This window comes from Hemitrygon akajei, chromosome 28 (assembly GCF_048418815.1).
Source record: "Hemitrygon akajei chromosome 28, sHemAka1.3, whole genome shotgun sequence".
Taxonomy (NCBI): Eukaryota; Metazoa; Chordata; class Chondrichthyes; order Myliobatiformes; family Dasyatidae; genus Hemitrygon; species Hemitrygon akajei.
Genome location: NC_133151.1, coordinates 3,559,126 through 3,576,480, shown reverse-complemented (window position 1 = coordinate 3,576,480; position 17,355 = coordinate 3,559,126). Strand labels below are relative to the sequence as shown.

General features: G+C 50.4%; 1 protein-coding gene across 1 annotated transcript in view; it reads left to right on the top strand.

Moving 5' to 3' along the window:
• The first annotated feature begins 10,006 nt into the window (after positions 1 to 10,006).
• Positions 10,007 to 17,355, top strand: part of LOC140717627 (G protein-coupled receptor 137Ba-like) — a 103,254-nt gene continuing 95,905 nt past the window's right edge. The window contains exon 1 of the mRNA XM_073031216.1: positions 10,007 to 10,141. The gene's annotated coding sequence lies outside the window, so the exon portion shown is untranslated. The remainder of the gene's footprint in view (positions 10,142 to 17,355) is intronic.

The following is a 17,355-nucleotide window of genomic DNA, read 5'->3' as shown; positions in this document are numbered from 1 at the left end:
TCTTCCCCTCTGCCATCAGGGAGGAGGTACAGGATCCTGAAGACACACACTCAACCATTCAGGAACAGCTTCTTCCCCTCTGCCATCAGGGAGGAGGTACAGGAGCCTGAAGGCACACACTCAACGATTCAGGAACAGCTTCTTCCCCTCTGCCATCAGGGAGGAGGTACAGAAGCCTGAAGGCACACACTCAACGATTCAGGAACAGCTTCTTCCCCTCTGCCATCAGGGAGGAGGTACGGGAGCCTGAAGGCACACACTCAACGATTCAGGAACAGCTTCTTCCCCTCTGCCATCAGGGAGGAGGTACAGGAGCCTGAAGGCACACACTCAACGATTCAGGAACAGCTTCTTCCCCTCTGCCATCAGGGAGGAGGTACAGAAGCCTGAAGGCACACACTCAACGATTCAGGAACAGCTTCTTCCCCTCTGCCATCAGGGAGGAGGTACAGGAGCCTGAAGACACACACTCAACGATTCAGGAACAGCTTCTTCCCCTCTGCCATCAGGGAGGAGGTACAGGAGCCTGAAGGCACACACTCAACGATTCAGGAACAGCTTCTTCCCCTCTGCCATCAGGGAGGAGGTACAGAAGCCTGAAGGCACACACTCAACGATTCAGGAACAGCTTCTTCCCCTCTGCCATCAGGGAGGAGGTACAGGAGCCTGAAGACACACACTCAACGATTCAGGAACAGCTTCTTCCCCTCTGCCATCCGATTTCTGAACGGACGTTGAACCCACGCACACTGCCTCACGACACTTTTTTACTTCTAATTTTTTGAACTACTTATTTAATTTAACTATTTAATATACTTATTCTAATTCACAGGTTTTTTTCTCTATTATTAAATACTGCATTGCACTGCAGCCGCAAAGATAACAAATTTCACGACGTGTGCCGGTGATATTAAACCTGATTCTGATTACCAATAAAGAGATAAAAATTAACATTCCAGTGTCAACCAGCACAAATGTGCGAGAGTTTTATGTCAAAGCAACCACAGCCTACATCACCTAGAGCAGGGATTCCCAATCCTTTTTATGCCTTGGAGCCTTACCAGTAACCAAGGGGTCTGTGGACCCTAGGTTAGGAAGCTCTGACCTCGACAGTCAACAGGCACGTGAAAACACCAGTGTCCCTCCATATCACATGAGGTGCACCTCGAGGATGTGCGTCTCTCTGTGCCCGAGTGACTGCGTGGCGAGGCTCAGCTCAAATCACATCAAAACATTTACCAATGACGCCACTGTTGCCGGTCGATGGCCGAGAGGGGGGGGGCGAGCTAGATCAGCTGGTTGGGTGACGACCGTGCACTCGACGTCAGTGAGACTTGAGGAAGGGGAGAAATCGAAGGAGCGCACACACCAGTGCGTGTAGAGTCATAGAAAAGTACAGCACAGAAGCAGGCCCTTTGGCCCATCTAGTCCATGCTGACCCATTAAAACTGCCTACTCCCGTCGACCTGCACCGGAACCGTAGCCTCCATACCCCGGCCATCCATGTACCTATCCAAACTTCTCTTTAACGTTGCGATCAACCTCGTCTGTAGCTCGTTCCGCCACCCTCTGAGTGAAGGAGTTTCCCCTCGCGTTCCCTTTTAAGCTCGGGGTCTGAGGTGGAAAGGGTGTGCGGCTTCAAGTCCCTGGCACCAGCATCTCATGAGGACCTGTGCTGGGGCCCGATACGTCGGCGCAATTGCGAATGTAACACCCTAGCAAAGGTTTCACTGCTAACGTAGTGGTCTTTCTGTGGAAGCGGTGTCTGGGTTACGGTTAGAGATGACGGGCACTTTGGAACGTGAGCCGTCCAATGAGGGGAGCGGGGTTTTTGTGTTGTGAGCCTGACACCAGTGTGAGCTAGGGTCTTTTGTTCGGGGGGGAGATGAAGAGGCAAGATGCTGGAGGTAACCGGTCGTAGGATTCGGCCCAATGGGGAACCGTGATTCGATGGAGCCGGGCGCTGAGGTCGACTGAGAATTGGTGAATATGAGTTTTGGGAAGAGTTGAGCTCCAACTTGTGCTCATCATCATCATCAACATCATCATCATCAAAATCATCAACATCATCATCATCATCAACATCATCATCATCAAAATCATCAACATCATCATCATCATCATCATTATCAACATCAACATCATCATCATCAACATCATCATGTGCCATACTCCGCCAGAGCCTCGGCGACCACTTTCTTCCGCTGCAATCTGTCGGCAGTCAAACCTCTTGCATCTCTGGCAGTGAGGCCGGTCCACCTCTCGATCCAGGTTGTCCTCTATCTGCGGCGGAGACTCAGGTTGGAGGAACAACACCTTATATACCGGCTGGGTAGCCTCCAACCTGATGGCACGAACATTGACTTCTCTAACTTCCGTTAATACCCCTCCTTCCCTTCTTACCCCATCCCTGACATATTTAGTTGTTTGTTTTTCTCTCTCTCTCCCTCTCTCTCTGCCCATCACTCTGCCTGTTCTCCATCTCCCTCTGGTGCTCCCTCCCCCTTTCTTTCTCCCGAGGCCTCCCATCCCATGATCCTTTCCCTTCTCCAGCTCTGTATCACTTTCACCAATCACCTTTCCAGCTCTTAGCTTCATCCCACCCCCTCCAGTCTTCTCCTATCATTTCGTATTTCCCCCTCCCCCCACTACTTTCAAATCTCTATCTTTCCTTTCAGTTAGTCCTGACAAATGGTCTCGGCCTGAAACATCGACAGTGCTTCTCCCTATAGACGCTGCCCGGCCTGCTGCGTTCCACCAGCATTTTGTGTGTGTTGCTTCCTTCTACTCTGCCTTCAAGCACAGTGCGCTCCAGTGTGTCATCAGTTCTTGAGACGTGTGTCCAAAATGGCCAAGTTTCCTTTGGGTAACGGTTTCCAGAAGTATTGTTTTCATGCCAGTCTTTCCTAGGATGAAGTTGTTGGATCTTCCTTCAACGTAGGATCCGCCTGTACGTCCACATCTCAAACGCTGTCAACTTCTTTTCATCAGCTGGTTTTAGGGTCCATGTTTCACGGCCACATAGGGCTACACGTGGCCAGACGAGACTCTTGAGGAGGCGTACCTTAGCGTCGGTGCTCACAGATCGATCTTTCCAGATGTTCCAGAGTTTGGTAGTGCTTGTGATATCATTTCCTTGCTGCATTCATCTGTGTCGCTTAGTTCTGCGCCGGGGTATATAAACAATAGACAATAGGTATATAAAGGAGGACAGTTGTTCGATCTTGTCGTTTCCGATGTGGATGTCAGCTTGAATTTGCAGTTCTGCTTCTCACCGTAACGTTGGTCTTTTTTGCCATTTATCGGCAATCCAAATTCAGCAGAGACTTTCGCAACGTCATTGAGTCGTGCCTGTGGGTCTTCTGCTGTTGTGGCTGGCGGGGGCCGTGTCATCTGCGGATCTCGGGTCACCGATGCTTCTCCCTCCTATTTTAACGCCGGTGTTCTCTGGAATTGCCAGTCTGATGCACCATCAATAACTCACTCTGAGACGTAAAGATGAGATATCGGCTTTTATTGACTGGAAGAAGGAACAAGCTGTGGTTGACCACCATACTACATCCTGGAGACTGAGGGCCGGGCTCAGGCCTCAATCGCCTTTATACCGGGGTCTGTGGGAGGGGCCACAGTCAGTGGGAGGAGCCACGGTCAGTGGGAGGGGCCACAGGAGCAGTCAGCGGGGTGGGGCGTGTCCAGACAGGTATATGTAGTTCACCACACAGTCTCATGGTCATCTCAGTGTAGATGTTCAAAAAGGTGTGGAGGAAGGATGCAGCACATTTGACTGTTTAAATGAAATGGGCCCTTTTTGCTTTCCTTCCTTTAGTTAAGATTCATAAATATAATTCCTTTAATCGTACGCACTGTACTGCCTGTGGTTTCTTGGCACTGAGTTGCAACAGGGTGGCGAGTCGCACAGGGTCCACACGAACCGGGGTTTGGGGTGGGGCGAGCCATCTCAATCTCGCGGGTTTGGCGGGACTGGAGAGCCCCCCCTTCCCCAGGCTCGCGCAGCCAGGGAGACCAGCGGGGTTTTCCCAAAGAAGGCCCGCCCACCGTTACACTTCAGGGGAAGTTTTAGACGATTTTGGTACGTCATCGCCGACTCCAGCGGGTTTCCTCAGATGAGCCGTGGAGATCATTCTGACCGGCTGCGTCGCCATCTGGCGCGGGGGCTCCAGTGCAGGAAAGTCGGGGGGAGGTGGGGGGAGAAGCTGCAGAGGGCTGTAACCTCAGGCAGCCCCATCCTGGGAGCTTGGCACGTCTTCCAGGCCACACCAAGAGCCCGAGAGGGGGAACCTACCGCCCGTGGGGAACCGTTGTTTGAGCTGCAGCTATAGATCGCGAACTATGACAGAACCCCAGCCACCTTGAAAGCAAAAGAGGGACTTGAGGGAAGAATATGTTGTTTCGTGGACGAACTGGAAGACGACGCCAAGGGCCTACAGAAACCTCTGGCGCCATCTTTTCCTGCTCCTCCCTCTCCTTTGCAATTGTGAATGACATCATAAAACACCTTCGGAAAAAATAGAGGGCTACGGGTAAACCTGGGTAATTTCTCAGGTAAGGACGTGTTCGGCACAGCTTTGCCTGTGTTGTGCTGTAGGTTTTCTATGTTTCTGAAACAACCTTCTTATTCAGAGAAAGTATATAAGAAACCAGGAAGAGGAGGGATTTCCCTCACCTGAGGGTGGCCAGGACTAGAGGACGCAGCCTCCCTTTAGAACAGAGCTGAGGAAGAATTTCTTTATCGTGAAAGGTGATGGTATGGTGGAATCCATTTCCACAGACGCGGAGGACGAGCCACTAGGTTTATTTAAGGCGGAGGCGCTTGGTTCTTGACTAGTAACGGTGTCGAGGGGGTTGCGGCGAAGAAAGAGGTTGAGTGGGAACATGGATCATCCATGATCTCGACGGGCCAAATGGCCTTATTCTGAGCCAGACCATAGACCATCCACCACCCAATCTTACGGTCTTGTACTCCACGTATTCAAGTCAGGAGAGCAAAGTTCTTCTCAATAATCTTTCATCTGAATTGTTCTCCAAGGCCTCTGTCGGTCGGGGTCGACCGTGGATGGTGCGTCCCAGCTGCCTAGATGCGCAGGCCAGGGCAGTACGACATGGAGGCCGAGCTGTTGCCCATTGTAGCAAGCTCCCCCTCGCTCCGCGCGTTACGATGAGCCCGGGCTGACGAAGGGTCTCAGCCCAGAGGGTCGACTGTTTACTCTTTCCCGTAGATGCTGCCCGGCCTGCTGAGCTCCTCCGGCGTTTCTGTCGCGCGTCGCTTTGGATTTCCAGACGTTCTTGGGGCAAAGTTTGGCACCAGCAGCGTCAAACTCAACCTTGGGGGCTGCGGTTCCACTTTTCTTTCTCTCCCGCCCAAACCCTTCCCCACGGGCGGGTACAGTCATAAGCCAGCAGAGATCTGAGATCAGAGTTTTCCTTCTCCTAGGTGCCGACCACGGCTGATGAGCCCCAGATTGACGGGTTTGCCCCTTCTCCTGTCAGTAGAAACAGTTCCACCAGGCTTAGTAACCAAGCCAGGCACGAAGGCCGGGAGTTGGACTCAGTTATCAGAGGCTGTTTGAGACGCATGCCATCGGGAGCATTTAATAGGTGAGTGGGAGCTTGCCCCCACCTCCACCCCCGGCTATAACAACCATCAGAACTGCACAAACTTAGAAATGAAAGAAATTTTAAGTTGGAAAGTGTTGGCGCGTGGCCTAGTGGATAAGGCATCGGCCTAGTGATCTGAAGGTCGCTAGTTCGAGCCTCAGCTGAGGCAGCGTGTTGTGTCCTTGAGCAAGGCACTTAACAACACATTGCTCTGCGATGACACCGGTGCCAAGCTGCTTGGGTCCTAGTGCCCTTCCCTTGGACAACATCGGTGGCGTGGAGAGGGGAAGGCCTGCAGCTTGGGCAACTGCCGGTCTCCCACACAACCCTGCCCAGGCCTGCGCCCTGGAAAAACCTTCCAAGGCGCAAATCCGCGGTCTCACGAGACTAACGGGCGCCTATTATTATTAAAGAATGAAGGGGGGGGGGCAGGTAGTCGGGTGCGGAAGGTTACCGGCGGCAACCGGAAGATATTTGGCGATGGAGCTTGCTGAAGGAGTGATTTCAAACAAAATTAATTCCCTGGAGGGGACCCTAACTGAATCATGAAGCTTCATTTCGATTTCATTCTGGGCAAGAAGTCTTGTTCTCACTCCAGATTTCCAGCAAAGTGGTTACCGGTAAATTGCCTCCTTAATTTGGCCAGCCCTTTGTCACCAGGTAATCAAGGATTGTTACTGATAAACTGGACAGCAGCCAGTCTACGTCAGCATATCACATCAGCAGACTGAGGTTACGTACCCATCTACCAGCTGGGTAAGCAGGCCGAGGAATGGTGAATGGAGTACTGGGAGAAATGTGAGCAGGTCTGGGGCCCTTATGAAAGGATGTGCTGGAATTGAAGAGGGTTCAGAGGAGGTTCAAGTCAAGTCACCTTTATCGTCATTTCGACCACAACTGCTGGTACAGCATCCTCTACATAGCACCATCCAGAGACAGAGAAGCAGTTTCAGCGACAGATTACTATCGATGCAATGCTCCTCGGACAGGATGAAGAGGTCAATACTCCCCAATGCCATTCGGCTTTACAATTCTACCGCCAGGACTTAAGAACTTTTTAAAAGCTATTATTAATGCTTTTTGAGATAGTGATTTAGATGCATATCATATTTTTTACTGAGTTAAGTATTGTATGTAATTAGTTTTGCTACAACAAGTGTATGGGACATTGGAAAAAAAGTTGAATTTCCCCATGGGGATGAATAAAGTATCTATCTATCTATCTATCTATCATAGTAAAAATGAGACAACGTTTTTCAGGACCATGGTGTTACATGACACAGTACAAAAAACTAGACTGAACTACATAAAAAACAACACAGAGAAAGCTACACTAGACTACAGACCTACCCAGGACTGCATAAAGTGCACAAAAACAGTGCAGGCGTTACAATAAATAATAAACAGGACAATAGGGCAGTAAGGTGTCAGTCCAGGCTCTGGGTATTGAGGAGTCTGATAGCTTGGGGGAAGAAACTGTTACATAGTCTGGTCGTGAGAGCCCGAATGCTTCGGTGCCTTTTCCCAGACGGCAGGAGGGAGAAGAGTTTGTATGAGGGGTGCGTGGGGTCCTTCATAATGCTGTTTCCTTTGCGGGTGCAGCGTGTGATGTAAATGTCCGTGATGGCGGGAAGGGAGACCCCGGTGATCTTCTCAGCTGACCTCACTATCCGCCGTAGGGTCTTGCGATCCGAGACGGTGCGATTTCCGAACCGGGCAGTGATGCAGAATCACAAGGATGATTCCAGGACTGAAAGGGTTATCGTCCGAGGAACGTTTGACGGCTCTGGGTCTGTACTCGTTGGAATTCAGAAGGGTGAGGTGGGGGGGATCTCATTGAAGCCTTGCGAATGTTGAAAGGCCTAGACAGAGTAGATGCGGACATGGTGGGGGAGTTTAGGACGAGCGAGCAGAGCCTCGGGTTAGAGGGGAGTCCATTTAAAACAGAGATGCGGAGAAATTTCTTCAGGCAGAAGGCGGTGAATTGGGGGAATTTGTTACCACAGGCAGCTGTGGAGGTCAGGTCGTTGGGTATGTTTAAGGCAGAGCATGATGGGTTCTCGATTGGACACAGCATCAAGGGTTATGGAGAGAAGGCTGGGGAGCGGGGCTGAGGAGGGGAAGGAAGGATCAGCCATGATTGAACAGCAGAGCAGACTCGATGGGCCAAATGGCCTAATTCAGCTCCTATGTCTTATGGTCTACGCTCCACATAGGAATGAAGGGTCCAAGGAAGTAAATGAGATAGAGTGGATGTGAGAGGATTTCCAATACTGCAAGAGTCCAGGACCAGAGGGCACAGCCTTAGAATGCATCCCTTTAAAACAGAGATGAGGAGGGATTTCTTTAGCCAGAGGGTGGTGAATCTGTGGAATTCATTGCCACAGGCAGCTGTGGAGGCCAAGATATTGACTATATTTAAAGCAGAGGTTGACTGGTTCTTGATTAGTCAGGGCATGAAAGCTTAGGGGGAGAAGGTACGAGAATGGAGCTGAGTACCTATTGAGGGATAATAGGTCAGCCATGATGGAATGATGGAGCAGTCTCAATGGGCCAAATAGTTCAATTCTGCTTCTATTGCTTATGGTCTTGTGGAAGACCGAGGAGAAGATTATTGACTTCAGGAGGAGGAGATCAGAGGTCCATGAGTCAGTCGTCATCGGGGGATCAGAGGTGGAGAGGGTCAGCAACTTCAAATTCCTCAGTGTTCTCATTTCAGAAGATCTATCCTGGGTCCGGTACGTGAGGACAGACGCGAGGAAATCTGCAGATACTGGAAATTCAAGCAACAACACACAACACACACATCTCTCGCTATCTTTCCTTTCAGTTAGTCCTGACGAAGGCTCTCGGCCCGAAACGTCGACAGTGCTCTTCCCTATAGATGCTGCCTGGCCTGCTGTGTTCCACCAGCGTTTTGTGGGTGTTGTCCGGTATGTAAGGGCCGTTTTGAAGAAAGCACGGCAACGCCTCTACTTGCTTAGGTGTTTGCAAAGGTTCGGCATGTCATCTGAAACTTTGACAAACTTCTACAGACGTGTGGCAGAGAGCGTATTGACTGGCTGCATCGCAGCCTGGTATGGAAACACCAATCCCCTTGAATGGAAAATCCTACCAAAAAAAAGCAGTGGATACGGCCCAGTCCATCACAGACAAAGCCCTCCCCACCACTGAACACATCTACACGGACTATTGTCACAGGAAAGCAGCGTCCATCATCAATGATCCTCACCACCCAGGCCGTGCTCTCTTCTCGCTGCTGCCATCAGGTAGAAGGTACAGGAGCCTCAGGACTCGCACCACCAGGTTCAGGAACAGTTACCACCCCTCAACCATCAGGCTCCTGAACAAAAAACGTATAAAATTCTGAAGGGATTGGACAGGCTAGATGCAGGAAGATAGTTTCCGATGTTGGGGAAGTCCAGAACGAGGGGTCACAGTTTAATGATAAAGGGGAAGCCTTTTAGGTGAGGAAAAACTTCTTCACACAGAGAGTGGTGAATCTGTGAAATTCTCTGCCACAGGAAACAGTTGAGGCTGGTTCATTGGCTATATTTAAGAGGAAGTTAGATATGGCCCTTGTGGCTAAAGGGATCGGGGTTATGGAGAGAAAGCAGGTACAGGGTTCTGAGTTGGATGATCAGCCATGATCATACTGAATGGCGGTGCAGACTCAAAGGGCCGAATGGCCTACTCCTGCACCTATTTTCTATGTTTCTATGTTTTTAATAGGGGATAACTTTGTGTGCCCCATTACTGAACTGCAAGGACTCAAAGACTCACTTGCAAGGACTCTTCACCTCATGGTCTCAATATTTATTGCTTATTTATTTATTATTCTGGTTTCTTTCTTCTCGTATTTGCACGCTGGCTATTTGTCAGTCCTGTTTGGTGCGGTCTTTCGTTGATTCCATAGTGTTTCTTGTCATTTACTGTGAATGCCCACGAGAAAATGAATCTCGGGGTTGTATATGGTGATCTGTATGTACTTTGATAATACATTTACTTTCAACTTCGGGCAGCATTGGTGTCTGAAAGCTCGATTTGAAAATCACTTCAACTTTACTTGGAACTACATTTCATAGATACTGCTTAATTGTACTCTCAATATTATTAATGTTGCCACTGAATTTTTTGATTCACGGTTTTAATTTGGATGCAACTAATGTGAGAATTAAAATACAGTATTTAATACGGCATAGTGGTCTAATCCGGACTACAGCTGCCGTCATGCTTTGCTGTGACGGCGGCGCATGCGTAGTGGTTCACTATTAATCGCCAGGCTGTTGGCCTAGTACGCAGGCGTGGTGCCGGTTGCATTGTGTGCCGTTGCGCGCAGGCGCGTCGCCCTGTGAGCCGGCGGCCGGCAGGGTCTGTGCGCAGGCGCGCCCGCTGTTAGTGTTTTGGCCCAGATGGAGACGGATTCCGGGGCCTGAAGCCAGGAAAGTCGCTCTGTCAGCCCGTGTCCACGACGCCAGCTTCACTGGGGCTCCCGAGGCTGTCTCCGGCGCTCAGACGACAGATGGTAATGTCCGGTCCACTGGGCACAAACTTTGTTTTATTTTTTTAAAAATCGCGTCAGGCGCCCTCAAAATCACGGTGGGGCTGATGGCAACCCCTCGGGAGGTCGGGGAGTGTCGGGGCGGGAGGATGCCGGACGCTGCCAGTGTCCACGGGGTTCAGTGATGAGTGTGTCACTGCAAGAGTGAGTGTGCAAGTGAGTGTGCTTCACTCTGAACAAGTGTGCAACTGTGGCAGTGAGTGTGCCTCACTCCGAACAAGTGTGCAACTGTGGCAGTGAGTATGCCTCACTCCGAACAAGTGTGCAACTGTGGCAGTGAGTGTGTCTCTCTCTGAACAAGTGTGCAACTGTGGCAGTGAGTGTGCCTCACTCCGAACAAGTGTGCAACTGTGGCAGTGAGTGTGTCGCTCTCTCTGAACAAGTGTGCAACTGTGGCAGTGAGTGTGTCTCTCTCTGAACAAGTGTGCAACTGTGGCAGTGAGTGTGCCTCACTCCGAACAAGTGTGCAACTGTGGCAGTGAGTGTGCCTCACTCCGAACAAGTGTGCAACTGTGGCAGTGAGTGTGCCTCACTCCGAACAAGTGTGTAACTGGCAGTGAGTGTGCCTCACTCCGAACAAGTGTGCAACTGTGGCAGTGAGTGTGCCTCACTCCGAACAAGTGTGCAACTGTGGCAGTGAGTGTGCCTCACTCCGAACAAGTGTGTAACTGGCAGTGAGTGTGCCTCACTCCGAACAAGTGTGCAACTGTGGCAGTGAGTGTGCCTCACTCCGAACAAGTGTGCAACTGTGGCGGTGAGTGTGCCTCACTCCGAACAAGTGTGTAACTGGCAGTGAGTGTGTCTCACTCCAAACAAGTGTGCAACTGTGGCAGTGAGTGTGCCTCACTCCGAACAAGTGTGCAACTGTGGCAGTGAGTGTGTCTCTCTCTGAACAAGTGTGCAACTGTGGTAGTGAGTGTGCCTCACTGAACAAGTGAGTCAGTGTGTGTGGTACTGAGTGTGTCTCACTCTGAACAAGTGTGCAAGTGAGTCAGTTTGTGTGGCAGTGAGTGTGCTTCACTCTGAACAAGTGTGCAACTGTGGTAGTGAGTGTGTCTCTCTCCGAACAAGTGTGCAGCTGTGGCAGTGAGTGTGCCTCACTCCGAACAAGTGTGCAACTGTGGCAGTGAGTGTGCCTCACTCCGAACAAGTGTGCAACTGTGGCAGTGAGTGTGCCTCACTCCGAACAAGTGTGCAACTGTGGCAGTGAGTGTGCCTCACTCCGAACAAGTGTGCAACTGTGGCAGTGAGTGTGCCTCACTCTGAACAAGTGTGCAACTGTGGCGGTGAGTGTGCCTCACTCCGAACAAGTGTGTAACTGGCAGTGAGTGTGTCTCACTCCAAACAAGTGTGCAACTGTGGCAGTGAGTGTGCCTCACTCCGAACAAGTGTGCAACTGTGGCAGTGAGTGTGTCTCTCTCTGAACAAGTGTGCAACTGTGGTAGTGAGTGTGCCTCACTGAACAAGTGAGTCAGTGTGTGTGGTACTGAGTGTGTCTCACTCTGAACAAGTGTGCAAGTGAGTCAGTTTGTGTGGCAGTGAGTGTGCTTCACTCTGAACAAGTGTGCAACTGTGGTAGTGAGTGTGTCTCTCTCCGAACAAGTGTGCAACTGTGGCAGTGAGTGTGTCTCTCTCTGAACAAGTGTGCAACTGTGGCAGTGAGTGTGTCTCTCTCCGAACAAGTGTGCAGCTGTGGCAGTGAGTGTGCCTCACTCCGAACAAGTGTGCAGCTGTGGCAGTGAGTGTGCCTCACTCCGAACAAGTGTGCAGCTGTGGCAGTGAGTGTGCCTCACTCCGAACAAGTGTGCAGCTGTGGCAGTGAGTGTGCCTCACTCCGAACAAGTGTGCAACTGTGGCAGTGAGTGTGCCTCACTCCGAACAAGTGTGCAACTGTGGCAGTGAGTGTGCCTCACTCCGAACAAGTGTGCAACTGTGGCAGTGAGTGTGTCTCTCTCCGGACAAGTGTGCAACTGTGGCAGTGAGTGTGTCTCTCTCTGAACAAGTGTGCAACTGTGGCAGTGAGTGTGTCTCTCTCCGAACAAGTGTGCAGCTGTGGCAGTGAGTGTGCCTCACTCCGAACAAGTGTGCAACTGTGGCAGTGAGTGTGCCTCACTCCGAACAAGTGTGCAACTGTGGCAGTGAGTGTGCCTCACTCCGAACAAGTGTGCAACTGTGGCGGTGAGTGTGCCTCACTCCGAACAAGTGTGTAACTGGCAGTGAGTGTGTCTCACTCCAAACAAGTGTGCAACTGTGGCAGTGAGTGTGCCTCACTCCGAACAAGTGTGCAACTGTGGCAGTGAGTGTGTCTCTCTCTGAACAAGTGTGCAACTGTGGCAGTGAGTGTGCCTCACTCCGAACAAGTGTGCAACTGTGGCAGTGAGTGTGCCTCACTCTGAACAAGTGTGCAACTGTGGCGGTGAGTGTGCCTCACTCCGAACAAGTGTGTAACTGGCAGTGAGTGTGTCTCACTCCAAACAAGTGTGCAACTGTGGCAGTGAGTGTGCCTCACTCCGAACAAGTTTGCAACTGTGGCAGTGAGTGTGTCTCTCTCTGAACATGTGTGCAACTGTGGTAGTGAGTGTGCCTCACTGAACAAGTGAGTCAGTGTGTGTGGTACTGAGTGTGTCTCACTCTGAACAAGTGTGCAAGTGAGTCAGTTTGTGTGGCAGTGAGTGTGCTTCACTCTGAACAAGTGTGCAACTGTGGTAGTGAGTGTGTCTCTCTCCGAACAAGTGTGCAACTGTGGCAGTGAGTGTGTCTCTCTCTGAACAAGTGTGCAACTGTGGCAGTGAGTGTGTCTCTCTCCGAACAAGTGTGCAGCTGTGGCAGTGAGTGTGCCTCACTCCGAACAAGTGTGCAGCTGTGGCAGTGAGTGTGCCTCACTCCGAACAAGTGTGCAGCTGTGGCAGTGAGTGTGCCTCACTCCGAACAAGTGTGCAACTGTGGCAGTGAGTGTGCCTCACTCCGAACAAGTGTGCAACTGTGGCAGTGAGTGTGCCTCACTCCGAACAAGTGTGTAACTGGCAGTGAGTGTGCCTCACTCCGAACAAGTGTGCAACTGTGGCAGTGAGTGTGTCTCTCTCCGAACAAGTGTGCAGCTGTGGCAGTGAGTGTGCCTCACTCCGAACAAGTGTGCAGCTGTGGCAGTGAGTGTGCCTCACTCCGAACAAGTGTGCAGCTGTGGCAGTGAGTGTGCCTCACTCCGAACAAGTGTGCAACTGTGGCAGTGAGTGTGCCTCACTCCGAACAAGTGTGCAACTGTGGCAGTGAGTGTGCCTCACTCCGAACAAGTGTGCAACTGTGGCAGTGAGTGTGCCTCACTCCGAACAAGTGTGCAACTGTGGCAGTGAGTGTGCCTCACTCCGAACAAGTGTGCAACTGTGGCAGTGAGTGTGCCTCACTCCGAACAAGTGTGCAACTGTGGCAGTGAGTGTGCCTCACTCCGAACAAGTGTGTAACTGGCAGTGAGTGTGTCTCACTCCAAACAAGTGTGCAACTGTGGCAGTGAGTGTGCCTCACTCCGAACAAGTGCGCAACTGTGGCAGTGAGTGTGTCTCTCTGAACAAGTGTGCAACTGTGGTAGTGAGTGTGCCTCACTGAACAAGTGAGTCAGTGTGTGTGGTACTGTGTGTGTCTCACTCTGACCAAGTGTGCAAGTGAGTCAGCATGTTTGTCAGTGAGTGTCTCTCACTATGAACAAGTGTACAAGTGTGTCAGTTTGTGTGGCAGTGAGTGTGCCTTGCACTCTGAACAAGTTTGCAAGTGAGTTAGTTTATCTGTCTTTCTCACTCTTAGCAAGTGACAGTGTGTCTGTGTGTTGTGCAAATGAGTCAGCAATGTGGCAGTGAGTGTGTCTCGCTCTGAAAATTTGTGCAAAGGCACCAGCAAGTGTGGCAGTGATTGTGCCTCTCACCGGCCAGGTGAGCAGGTGGTTCTGAGTGCGTGTCTCACTCTGACCCAGGTTTGCAGGTGTCATCTCTCTCACTCTGAACAAGTGTCAGTGTGTGTGTTACTCTGAACAAGTGAGTCAATGTGTCTGTGAACAAGTGTGTAAGTGAGTCGTGTGTCTTTCTCACTGACCAAGTGTACAAGTGAGTCATCATGTGTCAGTGAGAGTGTCTTTCAGTCTGAATAAGTGTGCAAGTGAATCGGTGTGTTTGTCTCCCTCTGAACAATTGTGCAAGTGAGTCAGTGTCTCTGTCTCACTCTGGACAAGTGGGTGTATGTCACATTGAACAAGTGAGCACGTTATTCTGTGTGCGTGTCTAACTCTTAACAAGTGTGTAAGTGAGTGTGTCAACTTGAACACGTGAAAGTGAGTGTTTGTGTCTCACTCTGAGCAAGTGTGTCAGCATGTGTGTGTTGTGTATTGAACCAGTTTGTCCATGTGTATGTCTCTTGCTGTGAACAGGATAGTCAGCATGTGTGTCTCGCTGTGACAAATGTGTAAGCGAGTGAACATGTGTCGACTGTGTGATGGGCCAGTGTGCGTGACCGTGTGGGAACCACTGTGAACTAGTTTGCAAGGGTTGGCGTTTGTGACTAATGTTGGGCCAGCGTGCCGCTAGGTGCCAATGCTAGATGGAGGTGTCACTGGCTGCGTTTGGATCCAGTCCTGGCTGAGCTGCCCCTGGGTACGTTGGGTCTGGAGCTGGACAGAAGTGCCAGCAGGTGTGCTTTGGTCCAGCGGCTGGCACTCCTGTCCACTCTTGTATACGCACTTGCCTGCGGACGGTCACCTTCCCCGTCCTAACTTCAAGGCGGTGATTCTTGCCTGCTTAATCTATTTGGGCCTCTGCAACGGGTGAGCACGTTGATGACTGCAGCTTCTTCGATTCCTCACTGGGAACGTGTGAGAACTTGGGTTTTGAAATAATTTTTATGTCCAGTTGCAGTTTATGTCGTTCTCCAGCAGTGAAACAATTTCTTTAACTTGTGCATCAAAGTACAAACTGTTGTACAAAATGTCCTTGAGGGAGCAATATTTTAAGTCGGTTATTGCTCAAGGTGACGATAGTGGCATTTGTTGTTCCCGGGTCGTTCTTTATTGCTGCCAGTTAGTAAAGGTTATTGGCCCCATAACACTGACTTATGAATGTCTGTGTTGAGCAGCTGCAACTATCTGCGGTAGTTAAATGTCTGGCGCTCGTTCGTATTGAGTGTTACTTGACGACATCTGAGCTGAATCAATTTTGTTTTCTCCACATGCCGTCTCTAGCCTCCGATTAGACCGAACGATCCCTTTGGTTCCTTTTTCTTTTGAATTATTTCTTCTGAGGATAACTTGAGCAAGCTGGGGCTTTGGTCTGGAGCGCGAGGTGACTTAATAGGGATTGCTAGATGATAAAAGGCACAGATCAAGTGGACAGCTAGAGAGTTATTTCCCAGGGCAGAAATGGCTAATACCAGGGAGCTTAATTTTAAGGTGACTGGAGGAAAGAATAGGGAGGATGTCAGAGGTAAGCTTTTTTTTTACACAGTGCGTTGGGTGCTTGGAACACTCTTGCCAGGGATGGTGGCAGAGGCAGATATATTAAAGACAGGCTCTGGGACAGCTTCTTCCACCAGGCTGTCAGACTGATTGACCCATGCTAATTTCAGTGTATTTCTATGCTACATTGACTGTTCTATTTATTAAATGTACTATGTACTTTGCTGAACAGTTAACTGCTGGTTAACTGTCGGCTAACTAGTACTTGGATTGCACTACCTGTATGTATAATCTATATTTTCATTTATATTTATCATTATTATTGCTATGAGCAGAGAGACAACATCTGCCAGAAGTAAATTCCTTGTATGTGCACAGGTACTTGGCGATTAAAGTTTGATTCTGATGATTGAACATTTAGACGGAGACATAAAGGATTTTACTCCGCATGTATGTGAAGGATGTAATAAACTCAATTCAGTTCAATTTAAGGAACTTAGCAACGTGGGTGCAAGAAAAATGGAGGATTATGTGGGAGGGAAGGGTTAAATTGATCTTAAACGGCTGGGTTGAGTTGTTATCTCCGATCTTGGCAATTTACTTGCAAAGGTTTTGTCACCAAGCAAGGAGACCTCGTCAGCGGGCTGTGGATTGTGGTGCGTCCTCCGAATGCTTGCGCTTTTCGGTCAGCATTTCGGAAGCTCGGTTGTGACCTGGGGAGGAAATCTTGTCGCTGTGCGGCGAACTCCCTGCGTTGTGGTCTGAAATTTTGTCCACATCAGCTCATAAATGGGATCGAGGTCTACGTACTTGCTTACAGAATTGTTTGTGGAGAACCATGCTTCTAGGAATTCTTTTGCATACCACATGTTCGTGCCATGACTTTCACTGATGCCAGGTTGAATTTGTGCCCCCTCCCCCGATCCTCACAAGTAGAGACTAGGGAGAGTTGGTCAGGCTGCTTGGCGGCCAGTTGTTGTTCATGGATCCTTGGGGATAGTTTTCTTCCCCCCCCCAGTTTGGCCAACGTAATACTTGCTGCAGTCCCTGCATTGAGTTGATATCTGTTATTTGTCAAGCGGGGTGCCATGCACAATCCTAATCTGATGAAAAACGGACGTGGGAGCACGGAGGAACATCTGGAACTCTCCAGGAAGGCCTTCTTCGTTGCTGTTGCGAGGTCCAGGTCTCTGCTGGGAAGGACAGGCCCCCAGTCCTCGGGGTTGTGTTGCCGTTGGCTGGGGCGTCGTAGTGCGCTCGGCAGAGGATGGTGCTCGGAGAGGCTGTGCCGGAGGGGATGGTCGGAGGCTCGCAGGTTCGACGGACTCAGAGTCTGTAGCGGGGGGGGGGGGGGGCGCTTTCACTGTGTGCTGCGTCTGCGAGGCTGAGCCAGGCGGCGCCGTGGAAGTCCATAGCGGGGGTATTCCCTTCTGCCACCTGTGTGGGATGGTGAGTCTATCGACCCTGAGGACTTGTGGAAACTGTGTGGTGGTTTCTTTCGAACTTATAGTCTTGTAATATCTTTGGACTATTTTTACTGTGCCCATGGTCTGTTTTTTTTTATCAATTATGCTATTGTCTGCACTGTTGAAACTATGTGGTTTTGTGCAGGTCTTGTAGCTTTAGTTTTTGGTTTGTTGGGTGGTAGAGTTGGTCTCCTGACTTGATGTGTCTGGGTAGTCTTGTTTGGTCTGGTGGATTTGGAGCTCCTTTCCGGGAAAAACGCTAAGACGGTAGCGCGATATTA